We start from the raw sequence: 9,255 nt of genomic DNA on the forward strand, positions 1-9,255 counted from the left end.
ATTTTATTTAGGAATACATGATGCTTCCAAGTTGGTAGTATCAGTTCTTTCTCAGCCATAAGAACTGGGTTTCTGACAATCTTTTGGTAGGAGAATTTCTGAATGAGAAACTTAGTACCCTATGGGAAAAATAGGGTTAGAAGATTAAAGATTTCAAGTATACCTATGGAAGTCTATAAATGTTTAAAATATAGATGAAAGTTTATATTCACTAATATAGCACAGTAAAAAAAACACACTAAGACCCTACCAATTTTCAAATGCCAATTTATATATCTTAAATTAATGTTAATGAATACTGTATAATCAATTTCAATTTACTTACCTTTGATGACCAAATTTGTTTTAAGATCTCGTTCCCTCTCACTTTTAACAATATACTCATACATTTTCAGTTGTTGTAGATAATATTTTTATAACTGCAGATGTTTTCCCCATTTTTGTCTTCATCAATATTTAACGACTCTCTGACTTGAGAATTTGAAGGCCATACTTCCTGTGTCCTACTATAGTCCTAGGGACAGAGTGGCATCACTCCCCTATTTCAGATTTCTCAGTTCTCTTTCTCCTCCCCTAGAACACAGAGTGATTGTCCTAGCTGAGTGACTTCAGGCCAAAACACATTCTATCAAGCTCTCTTAAACATCTCAGTTTCTCCTACTTAAGTCATACGGGAATATATGTGTATCCTTTCCCATGTCTACCTTGATCCCAGGGCTCCACTTCTAACAGTCTTATTTTATTGGGCTATTTGCTTTATAGATTTCATCTTGATGCTAATCTTGCCTCATTTGCTGGTTATCACCAACAGAACTGAGTTACAGTTCATAGGTATAGGAATCAAAATTCTTAAGGATGGAAGACCTATATACAAGAGGAAATTCCATATACTAAACTTTCTAGTAGGTAAATGTGTTACTTGGGAGTGATTGCTGAGCAATGAGATTCCAAGGATTCTAAAATAACTGAGAGGAATACTTTTCCTAATATAAAATCTGAATTATAAGAACAGACTTAGGCAAGGTAAAAATAAAGTTTATTAACTAGGATTTTGCCACAAATATCCACATGGAAGTTTTTGCTTTCATTCCTCCCCCTCAGCTACCTCCAGATGGCTGTGCAGACAACCAGGACTCACTGAACAGGCAGATAATGTTTAGAATTTTAACACAGGTGTATTTGTAACAGTTTGAAACGTGCTTATGAGTAGTTGACACAATTCTGATGCTGTTACTACCATTGTACGTTCTTCAGTGTGCACAAAGCTATTCGCATATTCACCTAACTTTTTAACCTGCTTTCACTAGTGGCAGACATTTATAGCTACTTACTCTTCAGTTGACAGACATTAATGTGAGTTATCGGTCAATCTCCAATTAGTGAGGATTCTACCAAATGTTACAGTAGTGGGTAATTGAGTAATTTCTGAGGCTAGATCCACCACAACTGAGATTGGTCCGGACAAATCAGTGTCTTGAGATGCAGCCATAATGAACTCTTTTCTGTGTGTTTAAAAAATAAACAGATTTTGGGGCCGGCCTTGCGGTGTAGTGGTTAAGTTCACGTGCTCCGCCTCTGGTGGCCCGGGGTTCACAGGTTCAGATCCCCAGCGTGGACTTATTCACCGCTCATCAAGCCACGCTGTGGCGGCATCCCACATAAAGTAGAGGAAGATGGGCACAGATGTTAGCCCAGGGCCAATCTTCCTCAGCAAAAAAAGAGGAAGATTGGCAACAGGTGTTAGCTCAGGGCTACTCTTCCTCACACACACACACACACACACACACGAAAAAACAGATTTCAACACTATTCTCATTTTAAGTTCAGAGAGAGAGACAGAGACAGAGAGAGTCAGAATTATAATAGCAGTATCTAAATTTGCAAACTCACAGTACACTCAGTCCTACAGTATGAGTTTATTTATTTATTTATTTATTTATTTTTGATGAGGAAGTTTGGCCCTGAGGTAACACCTGTTGCCAATCTTCCTCTTTTTGCTTGAGGAAGAGTGGCCCTGACCTAACATCTATGCCCCTATTCCTCTATTTTGTATGTGGGATGGCACCACAGCATGGCTTGATGAGTGGTGTAGGTCTGGAATCTGAACACATGAACCTCGGGCCACCGCAGCAGAGTGCCCCAAATTTAACCACTGCACCACCGGGCCTGCCCCTACAGTATGATTTTACCCTAATGATCCAAGATGGCCCCTAGAGCTCCAGTTATCACATAAAAGTTCCACAAAGTAGGATGAAAGAAGGGTAAATAATGCATACCCACTGTCTTTTATCACTTAAAGGGTGAAGTAAACCATTTTGCAGCTACCATATCTGCCATGGTTTGATATAGTTAACATTCAAATGGGCCTTGAATTTGTGAATCAACCCTAACTTGTAACAAATTTCCAGCAGCACTATTTTACCACACTCTCAGGCCAATTCCAAATCTTATTCCTGAATTGAATTGTATTTGAGAGGCATCCAACATTGATGCTAAATCTCTGGTACATACACAAGAGAATTTTTTTTTTAATTTACCTAGTCATTTTTTTCTATTTTCTTTCATGATTTGCCATTTGTCCTTCAGAGTCATTTCTGCTATAAAATTATTTATTCCATTAACCTCGTACAACATTTATTAATGTCTCACCAGTTTTATGTTTCATTATTCTAATTCTTTTTCTTGTAATATGCCTTCCCAACTAACACTTTAAGTAACTCATTGCTTTTTCATTTATCAAATATGCTACACCTCAAAACTAAGCACAAACAGAACAAGTATATTCTTGACTAATAAATCATTCTATGTCCCATGTTAAAATAACCATGTATGACCACTTACTCTATCTGTTGATGAATAGTTATCTTGTTTTCTCTGAGGCATAGTTTGTTCAAGTGAAAGAAAGTTTGTAAGTTGAAATTTCATGAGTAGGATTTCTTAAAAAATTCAAATGACGGTATTAATTAGGAATATTTTTGCCTGCAGTATTAGAAAAGCCAACCAAGAAAGGCCTAAGTAATAAAGATATTTATCTTATATTGCAAGAAGTCTGGAAGAGCAAGTTGAGGTGCAGTTGCTCAACGACGCCACCAATGACCCAGGATCTTCATGTCTTTCTGTTCTGCCATCCTTAGCACATTGATCTTTCATGCACATTTTGTTGCCCAGCCTCATAGTGACAAGATTGTTGCTGCAGCCCCATTCAGCATGTACAAATCAAGGCAGGAAGAAGGGAGGAGAGTATGTAGCAACAAGATTTGTCCCTTTTTTTTTAGGAAAAAAACTCTGTTTATGTCTCATTGTCTAAAAATATGTAACATGGTTACTTCTACTTGTAAGGTAGGCTGAGAAAACAAATATTAACCATCCCTGCTTTTATAATGACAAAAGAGATCAAAAGTGAAGTTGGCCTAGCTAATCAAGTCATCCTGCCACGGGAGTATTTAAAGCAATTTCATAATTAATCCATCAGAAAGAAATGCCACAAAATTTAAGTGCCTTAAATAGAATTCAATATTATAAAAAGTAACCAGCGTGTTACATTTTTATGGATTATCCTACAATTGATGATTTTGCAGTGACACAAGCTTACGCTGAGCCTTGTCTCGTCTATACATGCTACATTAAAGTACTCATTTTAAAATTTTAAGTATGCAGATATATGCAGGCCAAAATGGGGAAGAGGGGAGGAAAATTACCTGAGTTTTAAATGTATGCAAAGACAGCAGAAGCAGCTTCAATCTAAGGCCTTCACAAAAGTTAGTGAACCTAGTAGCTTATTTTAATATATTCGTTGCCAATGATGCATTCCAACTTTGTATAGATCACATTTGAATGTAAATGTTTTGAAAGTAGTAATTACTAGCTAAATTTTGGTGAGGATAAAAGACGGCTGACTTAGAACCTATGCCTCAATGGACTTTCTGACTTAGCATCATATTTGTTAAGATAATATCTTAATAATCTTCCTCATTCATACTGGCTTATTTAGGGCAGCTTTGTTATTGAGTAATCCACTAAATCATTTTGGTTTATATTTAGTGCCTTTTGGGATCATTGTTACATAATTTTTCTTGATATTGAGGTATTTTTTTTCACTTGCATTTGACACAAACCCAGAATCCAAAAGAACCAGTAAAATGGGTGTTGGTATTAGAATGACAATATACAAATATAAAAGCAGCTTAAAAGACACTTTCCATGAATAGAATTTGGGGATTGTTGTTACTTGTTGGAATTAAACGATTTCAAAATCAGAGTTACTAGATTGCCTGGCCCAATTCTGGGATGATATTTAGACCATGATGGAAATGTCCAGATGATAAATAGCAAGAAATTACTATGGGGATGTGTGGTGCAAGCATACTTTCCTCACTTAGTGATCATTTTCAGTTAGATTCATTAATGCTGTTCTTACTGAGATTTATCACTTGAGATTTGAAATAACCAATCACCAATCATATGCCTACCTCGAAAATGCTAAGAGATCTGTAGATGAAATTTTCTATATTATTATATAAAACTAAATGTGAACTAAGTTGCATTGGATGACTTCTCGTCAAATTGATGGCTTTCATCAATACTTACAGGGTGCAGGTAAAGTAGAGAATTCACATGAGTTTTTACTGTTCACCTGGGTACCATCCTCACATTAAACTCTAAGGAAATAAAGTTCTATCTACATTTATAAACAATTTTGCTTGCTTTGGTGGATTTAACCAATCAGTAAAAGCAAAATATCCCCTAAGATTTTTCCTGGGAATATGACGTGATAATTATATATGAGTGCTGGTGTTTCTCTACATAAAAATTTTGATTTTTATTGTTAACCATCCTCATGCTCCATTCAAATTGGGGGATATCTGAATACATCTTCAAAGAACCCCAGGAGAAATAGCAAGTGTAACCTGAATTGGGAAGAACTGATAAATTCAACTGATTTAGGTTATACTCACCAATATATACTACCAAAAGGTAAATAATTACAGTTGACACTCAGAATGTAAACAGAAGATGTACATTTGCAATAGGGAGAAAGAGAAGCAGATGTGAGGTACATGGTTACCAAAGTGAGAATATCAAATGATTAGAAGCCACATGGACAGTTAATAAAAGTCAAAGCAAATGCTAATATAGAGCAACAGGAAAAGGTGCCAAAATTCATTGAAGGGAAGAGCTAATACTAATAACAATAATCCTTCACTTTGGAAGACTTACTAGAAGTAAGTGAAAATGAGAACAGAAAAGAGATACAGATTTATGTGTCCAGAAATCTCTATATGCTAAATTACTCTCTAGGTAATATAATAAAGTTATATTTTGCAATCCTATCTTTATCTTCCTTTTTCACAAGTTAATATTTTCTCGATTGGTTTTCTTGTAAAATAATTGTTAGGAAATCCAAACCTTGTTTTGTTGACCTAACCCTTAGGCCTGGAAAAGTTAGGTGAGCAAAGTACCCTAAATTTTATGTATATTGTTGGCTATATACTATCTAAAGAACTGGGGAAAATAACTTAAGCAGAGAGTCATAGTCAAGGAAAAAAAGACAGGTAGAAGAAAATTAAATAAAAGTATGTAAATAAAATACTTAGCGCAAAATGTGGCACATTAATAATAACAAATAAAAATTAAGCAACAGAGAAGAGTGAGAATGACTAGTGATTCTGTGCATAAACTCTTCTTGGATTCTTCTGATAAGCTTGGAAAGGCAAGGCCTCTTAAGGGTGAACTCCGAAAATAAGCATACAAACTTTTGACTTTCCAAGTGTCTAAAGAACACAAAAAAGAAAGAGCAATAAATCAAACCAATTTCAATAACGATTTTTTAACAGGTCAACTGAGGTCTAATTAACTATTTAGTCAAAGTGTTTAATTTTATGTTTTGACAAATGTGTATACTTGAGAAACCATCACCACAATCAAGAAAGTTAATATATTTAACATTCGTCATGCCCCTTTGGAATCACTCCCTCCCAACCTTTCTCATCCCCAGGCAACCATGTATATGCTCTGATAGATGAGGTTTGATCGTCTGGAATTTTTTATAAATAGAATCATATAGTAGATATTGTTTTTCGTTTGGCTTCTTTTACTCAGCATAATTATTTTGATATTCACCCACATTGTTGCATGTGTTCATTCCTTTTTGTTGTTGAATAGAATTTCATTGTATAGATATATCACAAGTTGTTTATCCATTCACCTATTGATGAACATTTTGGTTGTTTCCAGTTTGGCACTAGTATTGTAAATAAAGTTCCTGTGAACATTAATATACAAGTATTTGTTTGCACATAGGTTTTCATTTCTCTGAGAATGTAATGACTGGATCATATGGATGATACGTTTACATTTTTAATAAAATATCAAACTGGTTTCCACAGTGATTGTACCATTTTACATTCCCACAAGCACTCTATGAGAATTCCAGTTGCTTCATAGCCTCGTCAGCCCTTGGTATGGTCAATTTTTTTAATGTTTGCCATTTTACTGTATATAATAATATCTCATTCTGCTTTTAATTTGCATTTTCCTAATAAATAATGACGTTGAGCATCTTTTTCATATGCTTATTTGTCATCTCTATATCTTCTTCAGTAAAGTATCCATTCAACCTTTTTTCTAACCTTTTGGGTTATTTATACTCTTGTCATTGAGTTCTCCCAGTTGAGTTATTGTTACTGTTACTGTTAAGTTTCTCTCAGTCTCTGGCTTATCTTTTCAATCTCTTATCAGTGTCTTTCAAAGAGCAGATCTTTATTTATTGTGATGGCGTACAATTTGTCAGTATTTCCTTTAATGAATTGTGCTTTTGTTGTCATATTTAAGAAATATTTGCCTAATCCAAAGTCAAAAAATTTTCTCCTGTTTTTTTCTAGAAGTTTTACAGTTTTTGTTTCAGATTTAGAAAATCTAAATGAATTTTTATAATTAATTTTGAGTTAATATTTGCATATGGTACTAGCTATGGATTGCAGTTCATGTTTTTGCGTATGGATACCCAGTTGTTTTAGCACCATTTGTTGAAAAGATTGTATTTCTCTGCTGAATTGCCTTTGCATCTTTGTCAAAAATGAGCTCTTCTTATACATATGGGCCCATTAATAGATTCACTATTCTATTTCATTGATCTATTTGTTTATCCTCACATCACTATAACGCTGTCTCGATTATGGCAGCTTAATAAAAAGCCTTGAAATCAAGTAATGTTAGTCTTCCAACTTCGATTTTTCTTTTTCAAAATTGTTTATGTTATTATAGATCTTTTACATTTCCATTTAAACTCTAAATCACCTTGTCAACTTCTACAAAAACACTTGGTTGAATTTTGACTAGGTGTTGAATCAACAGATCAATTTGGGGAAAATGGAAATCTTGACGATATTATATCTTCTGACCCATGAATATGATATTTATTTCCAATTATTTGGGTCTTATTTAATTTCTTTCAGTACTGTTTTATAGTTTTCAGTGTTCAAGTCTTGTGCATATTTTATCAGGTTTACTCCTAGGTATTTTATTTTTTATGCTATTATAAATGATAATTACAAAATTTCATTTTCTAATTGTGTGTGTTGCTAGTGTATAGAAAGACTGTTGATTTTTGTATGTCAATCTTGTGTCCTGAAACATTGCTAAACTGATTTAACAGTTCTATTAGCATTTTGTAGATCCTATCAGATATCTAAGTAGATGATCATGTTTTCGATGAATGAAGAGTGTTACCTCTTCCTTTCTAATCTGGATTCTTTTTCGTGTATTGGTTTAAAATATGGCTAGAACTCGCCTTGCAAAGTTGATTGAAAGTGGTAAGAGTGACCATCCTGGTCACATTACTGATCCTAGGGAAACTGCATTCAATCTTTCACCATTAAGTATGACGTTTGCTGTGAAATTTTTGTACAGGCCTTAATCAGATTGAGGAAGTTTGCTGCGAGTTTTTATCAGAAATGAATGTTGGAATTGGTCAAATGCTTTTTCTGCGTCTGTTGAAAAGGCAACCTGTTTTTTCCTTTTTCAATCTATTAATCTATTAATATGGTGAATTACATTGATTATTTCCAAATGTTAAATCATTCCTGGAATAAAATTCATTTGATGATGAGGTATTTATCTTCCTAAATAATGTTGAAGTTAGTTTGCTAAAATTTTCTTTAGAATATTCATGTCTATGCTCATGAAGAAATTATTCTGTACTTTTCTTTTTTGTAATCTCTTTGTTTGGGGCTGGAATTATCTTTGTGGTAAAGTTTTCAAATATGATTTCAAATTTTTAATAGATGTATGTATTTTTTATTGAGTGAGATTTGATAATAGTGTTTAAGGAATTGTCCATTTTATCTATGTTGTCGAATATGTTGGCATAAAGTTGTTGAAAATATTCCCTTATTATCCTTTTAATTTATATATAATCTTCATTGATGTCATCTCTTTCATCCCTGATGTTAGTAATCTGTGTCTTCTCTCTTTTATTCATGATCAGTCTGACTATAAGTTTATCAATTCTATTAATTTTCTCAAAACATCAGCTTTTGGTTTAATTGATTTTTCTCTATTGTTTTCTGTTTTCTATTTCAGTGTTTTCTACTTTGATCTTTTTTATATTTTTATTTGCTTACTTTGGGTTTATTTATATTTTTCTGCATACTTTTGATTTCGTTTGTTCTTTTTTCTAGTTTCTGAAGGCAGAGGTGAGATCATTGAGTTGAAACTTCTTTAATGTAAGCATTTCTGGCTGCAAATTTCCCTCAAAAACTGCTTTAGAGGACTATCACAAATTTTGATATGTGATGTTTTCATTTTCATTTCATTTAAAATACTTTCTAATTTCCTCTTGATATCTTCCCAATTGTTATTTAAAAGTGAATTATTTAGTGCTTTTTAGTAAATTCTCTTTTAAAAGATTAAAACAGTTGGAAGAAAATGTTATATATTTACTCAGGTAGTTACAATTTTTGATGCTCTTCATTTATTTGTGTAGATCCACATTTCAATCATGTATTATTTTCCTTCTGCCTGAAAGACTTTGAAATTTCTTATATTAAGGATCTGCTGGTGATAAATTCCTTCTGCCTTTTTATGTCTACAGAAATCTTTATTTTGCCTTAATTTTTGAAATATATATTTTCGTTGGGTATTGAATTCTAAGTTGATAGGGTTTAGGGCTTTTTTGGTACTTCAGAGATGTTTTTCCACTGTCTTCTTACTTGGTTGTTTCTGGTGAGAATCTTCTATCTTTATCTTTGCTTTTCT

At 33.4% G+C, this 9,255-nt stretch overlaps 1 pseudogene; it reads left to right on the forward strand.

Annotated features, from left to right (window-relative positions):
* The first annotated feature begins 8,423 nt into the window (after nt 1-8,423).
* LOC131415569 (KANTR integral membrane protein-like) lies at nt 8,424-8,678 on the forward strand (annotated as a pseudogene).
* Nucleotides 8,679-9,255: the final 577 nt, after the last annotated feature.

This window comes from Diceros bicornis, chromosome 17 (genome assembly GCF_020826845.1).
Source record: "Diceros bicornis minor isolate mBicDic1 chromosome 17, mDicBic1.mat.cur, whole genome shotgun sequence".
NCBI classification, from domain to species: Eukaryota; Metazoa; Chordata; class Mammalia; order Perissodactyla; family Rhinocerotidae; genus Diceros; species Diceros bicornis.